Source organism: Stegodyphus dumicola, chromosome 3 (genome assembly GCF_044657685.1).
Source record: "Stegodyphus dumicola isolate Sdum_Otavi_A_Nest chromosome 3, ASM4465768v1".
Taxonomy (NCBI): domain Eukaryota; kingdom Metazoa; phylum Arthropoda; class Arachnida; order Araneae; family Eresidae; genus Stegodyphus; species Stegodyphus dumicola.
Window position 1 is genome coordinate 240,733,633 of NC_140770.1, and position 18,726 is coordinate 240,752,358.

The 18,726-nt window shown below is 32.0% G+C and overlaps 1 protein-coding gene across 2 annotated transcripts in view; it reads left to right on the forward strand.

The window, feature by feature from the left end:
- Positions 1-18,726, forward strand: part of LOC118195687 (uncharacterized) — a 154,810-nt gene that overhangs the window by 66,765 nt on the left and 69,319 nt on the right. Inside the window, exon 1 of one of the 2 annotated variants that reach the window (XM_035367017.2) lies at positions 16,979-16,997. The exons of the other annotated variant lie outside the window; for it this stretch is intronic. The gene's annotated coding sequence lies outside the window, so the exon portion shown is untranslated. Of the gene's footprint in view, positions 1-16,978; positions 16,998-18,726 lie in introns of those variants that run through there. 2 annotated transcript variants of the gene reach the window in all.

The window sequence follows — 18,726 nt, forward strand, 5'->3', positions numbered from 1 at the left end:
AGGTCAGATTAAGTTTTTATTAAATAGAGTAACGCATGCAAGGGCTATCTGCCTAAAGAGAAAGATGCCATCGTGGAGGAATTTTGAAGAAAAACTGACATTTGAGTGGGTATTAAAAATAATACTTATAATTTTCATTCAAATTATATTCATATATATATTTTATGTAAAACTTTAGGGTGTATGCTAAATTAGTGTAAATTACTTTACACGAAAAATATAGTGAATGCACAGAAATTAAAGATTTGCACATGCCGGAAATGATAAATAGGAAATATGTATGGGTATTTATGCATGTGCTTGCAAAAAGCATGTATCTGCCTTTGACAAAATACTTAAATATTCATTAAATTATTTATAAATGTATTTGAAATGAAGAATTTATTCACTTATAAACAAATGTGAAAGTACTGTGAAGAAATCTAATGATTAAATGTATCTAATTTATAATGATTATGAATGTTATCTAAATATATAATAACCTTAATATTGAATTGTAAACATAAATTGAAATCCTGTTGACAAATACTTTATAAAACTATTTAACCAAGAATTGTTCGTATTGGAAAGCAATCTGTTAAAAGGTATTGATTGTAAAGCAAATGCTATGAGATGCGCACTTAAGAACGTAATAAAGAGTTTTGGAATATGTATTGTTGAAATGAAGGGTAAAAAAATCTGATAAGTATAATTAAAAGAATTATTCCCTTTACATTTTATAATAACTCAGTTACAAGTTTTAAATAATACTAAAAAAAAAAAAAAAACTTATTTTATTCCCTTTCAGAAATGTTCAGAGAAAGTCAAATACTTTTTAATACCTATTTAATTATTAGGAATTAGCGAAATACTTATTGAAAGTATTTCGCTAATTCCTAATAATTCTCTAATTTAAAATGAACCGAATAGAGCATTAATTATAAATTGACTTACATTTTTCGATTTAAAAGAAGCCAAAAAATCATGTCATATTTAAGAACGTATTTTAGGAAGAAGCTCTATAAATAGAAAAGAAATAATGCATAATTTTAATATTAATAATACAATAAACTTTGATCTTAATTTTTGTACCTTAACCGAATAAAATCGAATTACCTTAATTTTGTTTTCTAATGTAACTAACGAAAACTTGTGAAAATATTTCATTCAAATTAAACCATTCTGAGAAAACTGTCCTGTGAAAAGTATAGCATTTAATTCCGTTCAGAATGAAATGTTGTTTAAAAATATGTTGTTTTCGCATACTTAGGACTCTGAAGTGTTGTAGAAAAAGAAAATATATACATTTATATGTATATTTGCGACGTAATTACAAAATATTTACACCCGAACGCGTCAAATCCCATAGAACTCAATGGTAAATGACCCAATGTTTTGGTCACCACGTAGGGATCGCCGGTGCTTCAGAGCAGGGTACGGGGAAACTTGTTTAGGGCGACTCCATCTTACTTCCTACCTCCATGCAGTAAGCAAAGGGGAGTCCTCGCCGCCTGCCCTGGGTAATTCAGTTTGAATTAGCAGACACCTTTGCACAAATCATTTTAATTACAATTTATAATATCTAGAACAGCGGTCATTTAGTATGACCGCCGGGCTTTCTAGTTGTTATATAAGCAATTTTAGTTGAAATTATTTTTTGTTTATTTGTTCAGCCTAGCCTTGGCATTCTAATACATTATATGCAAAGGTCTAAATTTGGAGCCTTAATTTGGATGTATGTATTTGAAGTGAGAGTTAACACCAGATCATTGTAATGGAGACTACAGGTCGAGTCAAAAACATGGCTAATTCATCTGAAATAAATTTAGGTGCTATCACGTAATTTAGAGGAAAATGGTATACTTGAAACTTCATTTTTTACTTCAGCCAACTCATATACGTAGGTAAGGGAGGCTATGATTTCAATTCGAAAATTCGATACTGAGGTTTCAGTGAATAAGCACGACAAAACGTTTTTATTATTTTCATAATGATATTTTTCTGTATGTGTGACGATTTTTTATTCACGATAACTCTTATATCAGACTTCCAGAAATTTCTGTTTTCTATGTTTACGCGTACGTATAAAGAGCTAATTAGATTTGGGGTAAAATTGGACAGCAAAAAGTGGTTCTTTCCTTGACGCCTATAATAATTTTTAATGTAAAACCGTATTAAAGTATAATCCAAAACTTTTCAGTTTTCAGTATACAACGTATTAGATTTTGGCTAAAATTGATAAACCGGAAATGACACTTTATTTGAAGCTGTGAATAGATTTTCATGACAAACTATTTTTTGATATATAAACCAAAACGTTTAAAATTCGTATGTGCATATACAATCACGACTGAGTACAGCGTATTAGATTTTGACTATATATTATGAATTTGGTAATTTATTTGGACCACTTGACAAATTTTCCTGGAAAATATAGAACCACTATAATAAAAGCTTACTCTAAAAACATATTATGACTATTTCTATTATATGTAAATGTGATATATGCAGATGCAGGAGAATGATTTTTATAATAGCGTTTTCGCTGCAGAACTTTAAAACTCTTGTAATTTAGGCATGTTACCAAAAAAAAAAAAAAAAAAAAAAAAAGTGCACCTGTTATTTTCTTTTACTGTTGATGATGACGAGCTTTACTATTGCTTTACTTTTTACTGATCCGGAAATGCATGGTCATTATTAGTCACTATACTGTATAATGACTAATAGTGTATCACTACATACAGCTGTAATTCCAAAATCTAACAAGCTTTGTTTACTGATACCTACATTTCTATTAAATAATACGCGCAGATTAAAGGAAGTTTGTTGATTTTATATAAATAACATAGAAGGCAGTTAAAATGTGATATTTGTTTCAAAGTATTTGCTTTAAATATATTATAAAAACAAGTAGTTATAAATGGAGAAATATATTACAAGTAGTTGAATATATTATGATAAACAAGTAGTTCTCTTTAATTAAAAACCAACTAAATTTTTGTTATTTAGCTGCCCAATGAAATACAATTTTTAGTAAAACAAAATTGCAAGCATTTGATTATGTTAGTATAAATGAAAAAAAAAGCAGTTTTTACAGATAGCTAAGTATACCTAATAAAATATATTCCAAAATTTATATTGCAGGCTTTTCTGTTTATTGAAACAATATAATATTGTTGCGTTTCTTCTTCTGACACCAGTTGTTATGTTATTTTTTCCCTTCATGTTCGTACGGGGTTTGTAGATTTGGAGTTAATAACGATGACACTTGATGAAGTATCGAAACATAACTTTATTTAGCCAGTAGTAATCAGGGCAGCTCCAAAATCACTTTACAGTCGTCGAAGAACTAAACACGCTGACACAATCAGCGACACAGCCTTCAGGTTATCAGGCTATCACGGTGGAGAAAGCGTCACTGCAGAGCATCAGAGTACAGCTCCTGACTCTGTTCGGTCGTTCTCGGAACTCCACGTGCTCTCGAGACTCTCCAATTACAACTCGCGATGCACTCGACGAACACGGAGCACAGCTCCCGACTCTTCGGTTTAGTTGTTCCCGAAGCTTAACACACTCTCTCGACGATGCGCTAACCGCGATACACTAATAGACTCTTCGATGCACTCGACGACCCACTCGGCACTCGCGGTCCGGTTATCAACTCGATCGACTCCGCACGGACTGACTAACTCGAGACTAACTATATCGCGCTCTCGAGGCACACCCACTCGATACTAACTAACTCTCCGCGTACCAGCAGGGTTTATATAGCTTTTGGCTGGTGTTCGAGAACATTCTGGGGTAGACCGGTAAGAATTCGTTTCAGAAGGTTCTCCATCCGTACATGGCATATCGAAAATTTTGTCGCCAAATGGGTGATTTCTCGCCAAATGCGGCAACCTTGCCTTCCTTGCTATTTTATAGCAACCCTAAAACTGTTTTGCGGGGAAGCCATCTTACCGCACCTTTACATTTCGTAACAAAATATTTTTTTACAAACGGAAGCGGTACTTTACTTCATGCTCGTTACTATTTGAAACATGGAATTGGCGGATGATCATGTGCTGGTCACATCAGACTTTTTTAAAATTTTAAATAAGACTTGCATGTTAAATCTTAGCTTATTAGAGTTCGTTAGAATTTTTATTTCGAAGCATAAGATGTGAAAAATGTGCCGTGCACTGATTATTATGAAATTTATACTGATTTTGCAAACAATTTAAAATAGATATAACGTAAAATTCCTTCTATAGAGTAAAACGAAAGCAAATTAAAAACTCCTTTTCCTGATTACAAAATGTTTTAAGGAAAGAACGATTAATCTGTTTTTAAATCTCAGTCAGGCAAGCTGATTTATTTAATTTTATTATTTTTAATTGCATATTAATAATATTAAATATTTTTATTGGGCGTTCTTACGCTACATTGCGTAAATTTCTCCTCAATTTTCAGAAATGTAAATTTTCAATTTTCAGACAATAGATTTAGTGAAAAAAAAGAAGCGAAACAGCGTGCAAATAATGGCATTTATTCTGTTTCGTTTGCTTAAAGATATTGCAGCAAATGGTGCAGAATCTATAAAGTTTTTTCATGAACCAACGTCGTTCTATTGTCGAATATTACCTAATCTTAAATCCTTTTAAAAGTAGAATTAAATCGAAAACCGAAGGAGGCAGAATAACTAAAATTAAAACAAAACTGTGTGAGTACAGATGTTAAATGATTTTTCGAGTACAAAAATCGTATCTATACAGCAAAATGAAATTTATCATATGTTTAGTTAGCCACTTTTTAGAAGATAATAGCAAAAAATTTTAATTCTTTCTCGCTTTACCTTGGCATTAAATTTTTAATAATTCTATACTGTTTACCAGTTTAATGAATCATTCTTTCCCTCATTCTGCTTCGCTCTAGAACCAAATCATGCACACAGCGTCAGCTTTCAAAAGTAGTGATGCAAAATCTCTTTAGAACAGCCCTTAATTACTGTTATACTCTCTGTCCACTTGCCGACCTTGGAAGTAGAAGTAGAAGTAACTGCCTATAACAACGACCCGTATTATTTTCCTCCTTTTCGCTAGCCACGCGAATACACCATTGCTGGCCGTGATCTCAAGGTTCGATGATTCTTCCACTAAGGGCCCTTTTGGGGTCAGTAGTGGCGTTATTATAATGACCCTCTGCTATCTCCCATCTGTGCCGGAAATGGAGTAGCTTTCTTTATATTCTTATTTTTGTCAGTCAGACAATGCAAATCCACGGGTGTTGCATACTGAATTTTTTCCTCCTATCGTTTAATTTCAAATTTTTACACACTGTTTTAAGCTGATATTAAAACAAAACTGACGAAGGTAGTAAAAATGTAATCAATATTAGCCTTAAATTGGTAGAATGACCATTGTAACGCCGCGTCCTTTTAAAAATTCTCTTCATATGCTGCAGTTACGACTAAAGTACGGTTGGCTTTTTTTTTATTTAAAGAATCATTCTTTTTAAAATTTGTGTTCCGAAATGAAATAGAGAAGAGCTTGCTGATATTTACCATTAAGTGCCACAATCTTTTGCCCATTCCTGTCAAAAAATTTCTTGAGTGCTTATTAACGGTTAATTATGCTCTCGCAAGCAGTTAAATAAAAAACGGAACACACGTTTGATTACAAAATGTTTTAAGGAAAGAACGATTAATCTGTTTTTAAATCTCAGTCAGGCAAGCTGATTTATTTAATTTTTGTATATTAATAATTACGCAATTTCTTTATAGATAAAATTGTTTTCATGGTTCAAAATATAGATTGAATTTGAAGTTCAGTTGGGAAGTACTTTTGTTTTAATTTTCATCATAAATTTGTTTAAGAAGTCATAGAAAAGCATAAAAATTACACAAGTCAATAAGTGTCTTTTTAAACATCATGAATTGTGCTAGAAAAGATATAAAACATTTCGCACCTCGTTAAAAATTATGATATTTTTTTAACATAATTGTTATTCTCACTTTACAAATGCGATTTTACGCGGACGATCATTGTTTACATAGTATAAATTCCTCAATGAATCCAGGCCCACCAACGGCCGAGCGGTCATGTGCTGAACTCTGGTTCCGTTAACATAAAATGTAACATCGTTAACAAAATGTAACTCGTGGCCGTTAACATAAAATGTAACATCTCCCCCTCGATGAACCCTTGGTTCATCAAAGGAATTGATTCTGAAGTTATCTTAAACATTAAGTGTTTTTAATGTCATCCATTTTTTTACTGGATTTAAATTCAGTAGCCGATTCATATGTGTGTTTATTAAATTTTTTTTCCTGCCAAAACTTTCTTTCAGAATATACATTGCCTTGGCGTTATTTTCGTCAACTAATGTGAAACCCTTTATTTGCATTAAAGCTGTTTCCGTTAGTAAAGATTTGAGGTAATTAAATTTGTCAACATCCTTTAAAGCAGAGTTACGTATATCGCCCTTAAATTTATTTCTGGTTAGTTACGGAAAATTAGCGCCATTTGTATTTGTGTTTTCTACCGTATCTACAGTAGAAGAATTAGATGGCATCTCATTTAGTTTAATAAATTTTCTATTTCTAAATATTCTATTCATCTTCGATTTGCACAAGGTAATTTTATTTTTTTATTCCAAACTATCCTGTATTTCAGTTTCATACTATTTTTCTTCTGTTATGACAGATTCAATTTCAGTGTTCAATATTATTATATCGTTTCCATTTTCATTGAAGATGGATGAGTCATCTTCTAATAAATCAAATTTAATATTATCCGATTCTATCTCCATTTTAGCTATCAGTCTCTTAACTGATGCTCTTAGCATTCCTCGCTTCTTTTTTAGTGCTTAGACACCATAATAATAAATTTTCAATCACTAATTGAACAGTAATAAATACATACATCACAATATACTCAAGATCACTGTTATCCCGAGTTTTGGCTCCATTTTGAAACCTTCTGGAACGAATTCTTACCGGTTTAGCCCAGAATGTTCTCGAACACAAGCCGAAAGCTATAAAAACCCTGCTGGTCCGCAGTTAGTTAGAGTGTCTGTGTCTCGTCCAGCGAGCTGATAGTCAGTCATTGAGCGAGTGTCTCGAAGTCTAGCGCCGAGTTGGTCGCCGAGATCGAGAGAGTCTTTTAGTGCATCGCCGAGTTTTGTCTTAGACTGTGCTGAGTCGAGAGCTATACTCTTGTGTATCGTCGAGTGCATCGCGTGGAGAGTCTTGAGAGTACGTGGAGTTCCGAGAACGACGAAGCAGAGTCGGAAGCTGTACTCTAGTGCTTTGCCGTGAAGCTATCTCCACCGTGATAGCCTGATAACCTGGAGACTGTGTCGCTGATAGTGTCAGCGTGTTTATAGTAGTTCATCGACGACTGTAAACGTGTTTTGGAGCTGTCCTGACAATACTGGCCAATAAAGTGTGTTTCGATACTTCATCAAGTGTCGTCGTTACTCACTCCAAATCCATACGAACCCCGTACGAACGTGAAGGAAGAAAATAGCGTAATAACTAGTGTCAGAAGAATAAAAAAATGCAACAACTATTTGCGGCATTGCTACTGAACTGAATTTTATGGTTTAAGTGCAAAGAACATTATATTTAATAAATAAGGGTAAAACACAAAACGTTAAAAAAACGCCCCTTTGGACGGAGTTTAAAAATCTGAAACCTTTCAGATTTTTTTTTTGGGGGGGGGGTGAAGCTTGTATTTTATTTATTTAATTTTTTTCCAGTTGTAATTTTATATTTTATTTTTTTCAAAATATTCAAGTTTACGGAATGTTACTGCTTTCTAGTACTGTTCTGTCTATAAAGGATATTCCAAAAAGATGATTATAGGATTCGTATCATTAAAATTAAGTAATATACTAAGACCCTTTGCGGCTTTGTTATAAAAAAAATCGCCTGCTTTTAAAAAGAATTTTTCAGCTGCAACTATATTTTTGAAAGTATAAATTATCATCTGCTGTTTGAGAGTTTTATTTTTATGCTAAATGGAGTTTTTAAAGAAGCTATGGGCGGAAGGCTGTGTTTGTGCTCTTCCCGAAGAAAATTATCCTTATCTAATTATTAAAAAATACTGTAAAAGCCATGCTTTTTCTCTATCTAAAGCAACGATAGATAATATTGTCAATATGAAAGGTGGAGAAGAGTCAAAGTTTTGCTTTAAGGAGAAAAATTATTTAAAATTCATATCCAAGAAAAAAAAAAAACGGCATGTTTCGAATGTTGCAAAGGTAGAAAAATGGAAGCACAGAAGTCATCTGTTGCCCAACATTGTTGGTCCGAAAATCACACTTTCAATTTTTCTGCTGCCAAAATTATTAAAAAAAAATCTTCCATTAGTGAACTGGATTTTCTAGAGGCACTTCACATTCAAAAAAATCTTTCTGTTCTAGTTAATGACCCTAATTCCAAACGATCTTTGCCTTCAGCCTTTAAAGAAAATATGTTTTAATTCTGGTTTCATCAACAGATGACGCCAGTAGTTTATCTCCTGTCCAGGCTTTCTTATCTTATCTAATCGTTATATCTTACCTCGTTCATTTACGCTTTTGCAGCTGAGGATGATGGTTCGGTAAAACCATCGAAACTAGGCCTGTGAAAAATTTGAAAATATAAGCTGATTTTTTGTTGTTTGGCTTCTAACTTAATTTTAAAGTTGTTTAAGTTCGGTTAAGCCTAATTTTTGTTTACCATAGCAGCCATATTTGTTTACATATGAAACGTAGCTGAATAGTGAATTAAGTCAATTTTTGCACCTTAGTTGTTTTTTGCCGGGTGGGACCGAAAGTAAACTTTCAGCTTTGTGCACCGAAAAATCTGCTTTGTTGCCTACTGTCCGAATTGTTTATTTTTGAGTAGAAACTCTAATTTAAATTGTATTTTTTTTTAAATTCTTTTAACTGTATTGGGTGTTTTATTTTCTTTTTATGTGTTTCAATTTTTAATGAAGATGTTTTAACAATTTATACATTTTTGCCTTATCGCGAAGTGAGAACTGAATTTATTGAATGAGAAATCTATCTCTAATAGTCGAGGAAATAGGTTTAAATGAAATGCAGCAAAAAATACTTATAATTTAATATTCCGTACAAGTAAGTCATATGGTGTTCGGATCAAACTTTTTTATTTTACAAAAGTATTATTTGTTTTCACAATTTTAACTTTTCCTCTTCGCTTTTTGTTTTAAAAGAGTTGTTTTTACTTTTTTTTCGTTTTATTTATTTTACAAATGTGGTATTTATTTTCTCAAGAAAGCAAGCAAAAGACAAAGAAAATACGTCGGCAATCTCCTGAAACTGGAAGTGGACATTTGATATTCGCTCTTGTGTAGAATTTACAATTCTACTAAACTTTTGTCAGAGCAAAGATCAGGTGCTCACCTAGTTGCAAGCACTTTGCTGACATATTATCTTTGTTAGAACCACGTTGTATGGAGAATTGCGATATAATTAGTTTTGTATAATTACCATCCAGATTTTGGAGAATACAAGTAGTTATCCTTCACTATTTCTTTTCTTGTAAATTTACGCCTTATATACAATATCATTCCAAAATAAGCTTCATATTTAAAGAATATTTACACACCTTACTTCTCTAGATCAGAAGTACTTTTTTCACTTCGAAACTTTTACTTTATGTAAAAGTTTTGAAGTGCATTTATTTCATTCTATTATCCTGCATTTATTTCATTCTGATCTTCTGACTACTGATAGGAAAAATTACATTGACGTGAAAAATTTGGAATGCTGAAGTTCATATGTATGTTAAATAATTAGAAAAAATCCTGCATTATGTTGTAATTGACTAATACTCCTAATAATAAAATTTTAAGAAAGCATCAGTTTCATTCATGTGAGTAAAATAAATACTTATTTTCCCAAGCCGCTAAGAAACATATCACTGATATCAATATAAACGATCTATAAATATATTTTTGAAGTATGTAAATCACTCATAGCTGAAAATTAACAGAAAAAGTATCAGAAATTCATTGACTATATTCCAATGCATTTCTGATACTTTAGAGCAAAGAGAAAAGTCTCGAAGCGTCTAAAAGACTACTGAGAGCTCTCAAAACGTTTGCAAAAACACAGTGATATCGCAAATACGTAAATTTCGTGGAACATGAAATTATTTAAAAATTTTCTCTCGAAATTTTAGCTGTATTATAGGAAAATACACATTGCAGAATTAAACTAGATATTCATGTACATGTTTGGAAAGAAACAAATATATAAATGATTAGGAAACATTTACATATTTTATATTTTGTAGTAATACCAGTATGTTACGAGAATTTTATGTACTGAACATATGTGATTCCGAAATTCTTTGGAAAAGCGAAAGTAATAATCATTTAAATATTTGACTAAAAATCAAATTTTACAGATAAACAGGAACTTGAAAATTAATTAAGAATACAATAAAGTACGTGTATAAATTATTTTGCTTATAAGTTATGGACATTTTCTTTTAAGTAGAGTACATCCAGAATCTTTAAAAAATAGTAATGAAGCGTTCAATTCAGCCTTTGAGAATTTACTTAAAAACACAGTAAAGAGGTCTGTGTGATAGTAAAATAATGCTTAAAACTGAGCTAACCGAAAAAAGACATTTCTTTAAATATTCATATGATATGTTGCAGAATCATTAGGCTATAATGAAGCAGGAGACGTCAAAAAGACTCTTGCCCTCGCAAAGACTCGAGCCCTGAACTTCTCGATTACGCGGCGAGTTTGCTTCCAGTTACGGCACGAAGGCCCGTGGAAAGACGGCAGAAAAATACCTTATAATTTAATAAAAATTAAAGCATGACCTTAGTTCACTAAAAGTAAAATTTTGAAACTGAGTATTCATCACATATGCAATGCATTAGAAAAGCGAAAATTAGTAATATGCTAGCACTGAACTAGAAATCAAATTTCATAGATAAGCAGCATTTTCTTCGTAATAAGTTACGAATGTTTTCTTTTTAGAAGATTATAGTCAGAAAGTACATACATCATAATAAAACACTCAATTTAGTCTTTAAGATTTTATTAAAAATGCTATAAAGACATCTGTGTGACAGTCAAATTCGACTTGAGAAATAAGTGGATAGAGGATAAACATGACTTTCTTCAAATATTTGCTTCATGTGTAACACAATAAGTTAAAATATAAGCGTGTTTCATCAATGCAGTACGGTAGTTAAGTATGGTTAATTGCTCCTTTCGAATGTGATAAAAAAGGAAATTTGAGTCAAAGAGAAACATTTTTACGGAATCAATAATTCTTATTCTCATAGTAAATTTAAAATTCTCATAGATGTTTAAAAGAGAATTCATCATGTTTTGCATAGGTATAATTTGATGAAACTCTTGAATAAAAGTAAGCTTGTAAAAGAGTATAAGGTATTTCTCCCGCTTTCCTAGCCTGCCTTCGCGGTGTAGTGGTCAGCACACTGGGCCGGTATTTCAGAGGTCCGTGATTCGATTCCCGGCAAAGGCGGTTGCTCATTTTTCATCTTGTCTGCTTCCAAAAAAATACCTAATGTCTCTACAGTGGCGTTGGAACTAAAAGGGTGTTGGATGAGGACTCTCCGCACCCAGGATTTGGCGATTGGGTCCCCTAAAAACCCCAGTCGCCCTTTAAAAAGGGGAGTATATAAGGTCTAACAAAATACTACATATAAAAGAAAGCCTTTTATGAAGTGTAAAAACAAAGTGGATTGAATACTTCTGCAGCAGCGGGTATTTGGTGGATTGTGCAGAGAATGCCAAATGTCTTATTGCAAGAGTTGTAGACAGAAGGGCAGCTTAGAATTCTGCAAAAATGATTGGTGCAACTTAAGCAGGAGCTTTGCCAACTTCGATAGAATTATCTTATTTTACTTCACTCTACTAAATTTCATAAGATGCAAATGATGTTAAAAATTAATTATAATTAAAAAAACATTTATATTAAGTATAAAAAAATGATTTTTATTCAGAAAATGTATTAAGCATTTATGACAATATTTATTCTATACCCTAATTAAAGAGCACAAATATTTTGAATGACAGTGCAAAACAAAACAAAACAAAACAAAACAAATCAAAAAACAAAACAACAACAACAACAAAAAAAAAAAAAACACGAAAGTGCATCCTGCTTTCCTAGCGTGCCTTTGTGGTGTAGTGGTTCTGCATGCCGGGCCGGTATTCCAGAGGCCCGTGGTTTGATTCCCGGCGAAGGTGACTGCTCATTTTTCATCTTGCCTGCTTCCAAAAAAAAATACCTAATGTCTCTACAAGAGAATCCGAGATATTTTGCATAGTGTTTTAAAAATGTTCACTCATCAGTAGTTACTACTATAAAATAGAAGAGAAAGTTTTGCCAAAATTATTTGGTGTATTATCTTTGTAGATGAAAGTTTTAGCAGCTGGAGTAGTTCAATTAATAAAACAGTTCCAATATCTTTTGAGAATGTGAGTCAAAAGTGTACGATTTCAATTTTTGCGATTTTTCCAAAATAAATTTTCACTAGGATTTGTAACTAAACAGGTGTTATAACACGATAGCCTAGTCAAATTGATCCAGATTGCGTTACGTATTTTATATTATAATATTGGGTGTACTCCAACAGCGCTGATGAAAATCCCCCCCTCGTCCTGAGATAGTCCAACTGCGCCGATCAAAATTTCTTTCCCCCGTTGGCCACAGGGTTACAATTTTATTTTTCGAAGCCAACTGTAGCCAAGAGGAAAATAAAAATAAAGAAATATATTTTTTATAAATGAATAGTGGATTTGTTGCCAATCTAGAGAAACTAAGCTTCGGCAACAACAAAGATAACGCCTTCTTTTATTATTATTGCGAATTAAGTCATGCTTAATCCTTTCTGGAATTTATTCCAGGAAATAAGTGTTTAAGATTTCTAGAGTAAATTTCTTAGGGGTTGAAATTTAAAAAATACAGCAGAAATGAGAAGAGAATTTAGATCTCTTTCATATCATAAGTTTATTAAGCATTATATACCCTACACGGAGCACGCATTCCTTGAAACTGAAATACGGACATAGCGGCACAGAAAAATATTTTTTGAAAAGAACTATGTAGTAATGCATAAATGAAAGAAATTAAATAAAAACTATCAAAGAAAATATATAATTATTACATCAAACACTCTCTTGACCGCAAGTGATAGAATTTTGTTTTTTCGTTTATCTTTCAGCAAAGCTTATACAATTAAATAATCACTTTCATTCGCGTAAAATTATAAACAAATGTAAATTATTATAAAAAACGCATAAAGTTAAACACTACAGTGTGAAAGGAAAATTCTGGAATAAAAATGTTAAGAAAATTAGATGAGAAATAATCCATAATTTATTGATATCCATATAAACTCTATGCTTTTGGAAAAAGTTACACATAATTTGCACTGAGGTATCAATCACCGAAACGTGAAGTTAATTTCTTTCCTTATTTTTTCTTATCAGAGAGATTTGTAAAAAGACACGCTAAGGTGAAAAATTTTGCAATATTTTTAAAGAATAAATTTTAAAAGTATTTTTACTTCATGAACTGAAATTTTTACTATACATTTTTACACAGTAAATAAGTACAAAAAAAAAAAAAAAGAAAGAGTTAGGGGATCACTGGGACTAGAAACTCGGGTCGAACTACCAATGTTTAGTGACTTTTCCGCTTAATCATAAGACCTTTTGAAATTAGGCTGAACAGTATATTAAAGAAAATAGAAGATACAGCACACGTAAGAACAAAAGTGAGCTGAATTAGAGATTTACATGTTTAATGAATAAGTTAAACTTACCTGTATGCCATTATGAAATATTAGGAAGTAGCATAAAAGCATGAGTGAAGAAGGCAATGGCAACTAAATCATTCTAATCTAAATGTATAACATTATCAGTATCTGCTATTAATTTCAATACTGCTGAAAAAATTATAAATGAATTATATTATAAATCGTATGAACTCGTTACATTATAAATTACAACAGTTAGAAATATTATTAGCGTGATTAGCGACCATCTTTGTTAACAAATAATTTCAAGTAACTAATTTTACAAATAAGTCAGCCTGAAACTAGGTTGGAAAATAAGCTACATGCTGAAGATTAAGCTTTGCCAAGGCGTTAGAAACATCTTCTATTAACTAGAGTCATGAAGCAAGAATTTGTAAAAATTATCATTTAAATATAAATTGGCATAAATACAATACAAATTCATAATTATATAAATTTTACATACATGAAAACTTGAGTATAGTGCAACAATATGTGAAAAAGGAATGGATTAAAAGGGAGACTGAAAATCCCAGGATATGAATATAAGGGAGTTTGAATTTTTTTTTTTTTTTTTTTTTTTTTTTTTTGTTAATTATAAAAATTCTGATGCTCATAATTATCAATTTATTAATTAAATGTGTATTAGAAATTAAATGTATGTCAAAGTACATCAGGTGGAAAACAGAATAAATATTTTCTAGTATTAGAATATGGAATTTGTTAAAAGTTCGTTTCTAGTATTAAATATAATAAAGTTCGTTTCTAGTATTAAAATATGGAATTTGTAACAAAGTTAAATAACCTTAAAATAACTTATGATTAAAAATGGAAAGCTTAATACGGGAATATATTGCAATAATATTAGTGTGAATTTAGAACGACTTAAGAAGTCCAATTTTTAGATTTAATAAAGATAATTTTTATAATTAAATTAGAACTGTTTACCTAAAATGGTAAATTTGAAAGTTAAAACCATTCTGCTGTCTAAGAAGATTTGTTAATATTTATCTAGACAAGAAACTTATTTAAGGTGAGCTACAAATCCGATATTTGATACGTTGATTATGTATCAGTTTTGTGTATGTCATTAATCTATCAATTTTACTATTCAAAACTGATATATATATATATCAGCGACTAAAATCTATAATTTGGAAGTTTTTAATTCTTACAGAGAATAAAAAAGATCTGGCTCATCATTCCTTTAAGCATCATAAATCTTTAAAATGAGTGTAAAAGAAATTTATTTTTTAGCACACGCCAGACTTTAAATTAATATTTGTTTTACATGCACAATTTTTACAATATTGATAAACGAAAATAAAGGCTTGCAGTCTCAATAGAATGTCCCATTAATGGCGATAAACGACTTCTTGTAGCACCCAATCTTCTTGGAAAGAAATGAGGGACAGGAAACGTCGCGCAGTTCGTGGATTAAAAAAGAGGGGGACGGGGATTTTCGATCAAATTTGGCGCAGTTCGTACCCTACCAGGAGGTTGGACGTCTACTTCCATCATAATTTTGAGGAACAGCATCCCGACGGGTCGGAGGGTCTCCGAGCCCTCTCCACTGCCACCAAACCCCGCTAGAGGACTTTCAGTTCGCCATATATTTAGACTGGCCCCATGCCGCAAAGGCACTATACATTTATAAACATCAATGCCTTTTCCGGGATTCTAACCCGGGCCTTTAGGTACCGAAGAGGCTCCCTTAACCACTATACCGTCTAGGAGGATCTGTTTTCTAATCTTCATCGCTTATTATACTCATAAATTAAGAATTAACCGAGATTTAATTTATCTGCGTAAATCAAAGCATATAACTGGTAATTGTCTTTCTTGAAAGTTAGAGTGGGACGACAGAACGCTTGAATGTCTTCTAAACGACGGGGAGAGGATGTCTTTGGAAGGACCTGCTTGTATTTGTATTACGCATTGAGAAATCAAGAAAGTTAAATGGAATCTAGAAATTCCATTGCAGCCAGCTCTTTCAGTTTTGAGTAGCTCAGTGTGACAGGAACCACTAATGTTCAATTCTTTTGATAGTCACGATTTCTGAAAGAATTTGTTTTCTGATTTATATCATGTTCCTGAAAAGTATTAGAATTCAATCAAGTTTCATTCCAGAAAATTAATAAAGAAGAGTGTAATAATTTTAACCTATCGCTTAATGAAAGGCCAAAATATCAGGAAAAAGAATTATCCGGTGACACCGGATAAGAATAAAAAAAGGATTGCACAGTAAGCTTTTACGAAGCATTAAAGCAAGAGCTTTGTTTTTGCTCTTTATTAAAATGTAGAAATTTTGCTAAAATAAACATAATGATTGATCGCAGTGATTTATCTAAACAATGATTATTGTGCTTGATTTTAATATAGGCAATATACAGTTTTAAATTTATATATAATTAAAAAATGTAATATGATATGCTTACAAATACCAATCTGTTGGCTTTTACTTGAAGTTTGTCAGAGAAAGATAATATATAGAGTATCTTTGTGGTAAATGGAACACATTTAAAGGTATGCGTTAAGTTCCCCCCTTTCATATGATTTTTATACGTTTCATATCTAACTCTTTTGTACATCTAATCCAGACTCAAGGTTTGAAACAGTTTAAATTCCATCACATGATCATTCGATTCATAACGCAGCTCTTGCCTCAACGACCCTAATCTTTGCTATCGCGCGGAATGTGGGTTACACAGTTCCGTAACTATAAAGTACATCAGTTTAAAGACTTCTACTGAAAGGCATGAGAAAGCACAAATTGTGAAGCAGGGAAGCTGTTTTGCTGAGTGACAGTCTTGTGTCCCGCATGCTGGTGGATGACACAAAATAAGCATCTCTCTCATCACGTGGCGGCCATCATCTCGCTAATGATGACGGCCGATGGCCAGAAACAATACTAGGATTGACATGATGACCCGTTTTAGACGACGCAACGAAACGTTACGTTGGAGGGGAGTGGCCGCCGTAAAACTGCATTTTCGTTATGACTCTGCTTATTTAATAATTTGCACGATGACCCCCTTTCGTATCGAGAATAACAGCGTCAGAAGTATAACTATAAGATGCAAATGTGCGTCGCAACAAATTTCTTGTTTATTGCTATCAATAAAAAATGCAAACATGGTATTAAGAAATCAGTGGCTGTTGCATGTGGTGTATCAAATCCAATGAATAGACAGCTTTCTTTGTGTGAAGTCGATCTCATTGAAAGAGATACCTGTAAGTTGTTTTCTAATTCTATAAGTAACTAGAATTTAATCTATTTAGAAATCTTACGTTTTACTGAATTTCCCTCTACTCTATTTCTCTTTTACGAAAGATCTATCTCTATATATGATTATCCCTTCGTCATTTTTAGGCAAAATATCTATCAGCTTTGGTATTTAAAAATTGTAGATACACTAGGATTTTTTTTTTTTTTTTTTTTAAAGCAAGAGAGATGAGAAATGAGCAATCGCCTTCGCCGGGAATCGAACCATGGATCTCTGGAATACCGGCTCAGCGTGTAGAACCACTACACCACGAAGGCACGCTAGGAAGGCGGAAGAAATACCTAATAGGGCCAAAAATATTACTTCATTGGATCACCCAGATTTAACAAAGTTTTGAGTACCTAAGGAGAAGTGTGAATGACACCGGATAATAATACTCTGCCTCCTACATTAATGTAGGCAGACACAAATATTGTATGAACTCAATTATAAAAAGATAAGATTTTAATTAAACCATAATCTTACTTTCTCTCATCTACCTTAGTTTACTATATCTGACATTGTGTAGTCTCCGCTGACGCAAGTTCACGTACCATCGAGTTAAACATTACGCTCACATGCTATTCTAAAAATGTAATTACCATGCATATGCATTATTTCTATATGTAGGGCCTGTGAATTTATTCCTTCTCTTTTTTCTCAGGTTCATTAACACAATTACAGCACAGTGTTAAACCAACTATGAATGAACCTCATCTTCGAAGCTACTTCGTGAATGGTCCAAAACTTATATATGCTTCTAAATATATATGAAATATAAACCTATATGACCAATAGGTTTCTTTTAAATTCAAGTCTAGAAATATGTATAGTAACAGAAATTGTCTAATTGATTACACGTAAAATGTACTTACATAAACTGAATTAAATAATCCTTGAGACATACTTTTGTTGCAGATATATTTGTTAAAAATATTTTGTTTAAGACTGAATTCTAAAACTATAGTAAAAGGAGTTATTTCGTTAGATAAGATGTAAATCTACTCCTTGTATAATATTAAAGTATACATTAAAGTGTCATGCCAAGTAAATTCATAATAAAAAGATAAAACCTTTTTTTAATTAACATAATATTGAATAATGTTGGAATCTTCATATGCAAAAAAAAAAAAAAAATGTTTATCTATGATTAGGAGTAGCTTTATTAGAATTAATGAGAGGATTATTATGTTTTATAAGGATAATTTAAAACTCTATTTTTGCAGAATAGGAATTTGGATAACGTTTGGCACGGAAGGTTTGGATAACGAATCTGAAATATATGTATCTGGTGTATAACACTTTATTATTACCGTATGAATTCTCTTTTGCAGATTAGTATGTAGCGATTCTGTTTGAAATGTTTGATCCAAGTCTTGAACAATTTCTCACAGATATTGTTTTCCGTTTCCTTCTGCAAAACATAGTTACAAAGTACAGTGGATAGTGCCTTTCGTTATGGATGAGGGCGAAAACATTTTCCAGCTTCCCCTTTTTCTCCTCTGCATATCCCAGAGAGGCTGACTGAGTTCAGAATAAGGGATTGTGCAAACTATACAAGCTAAAGCTCATTTTCATGTTTTCTAAACAAATGTGTAATCAGTTTCGCCGGTGTGAACGGAAATATCATTATCCCGATATAAGGACCTCATTTTGAGTGCAGTATTTGAACTACTGGATTACATGGTCCTTTAGAA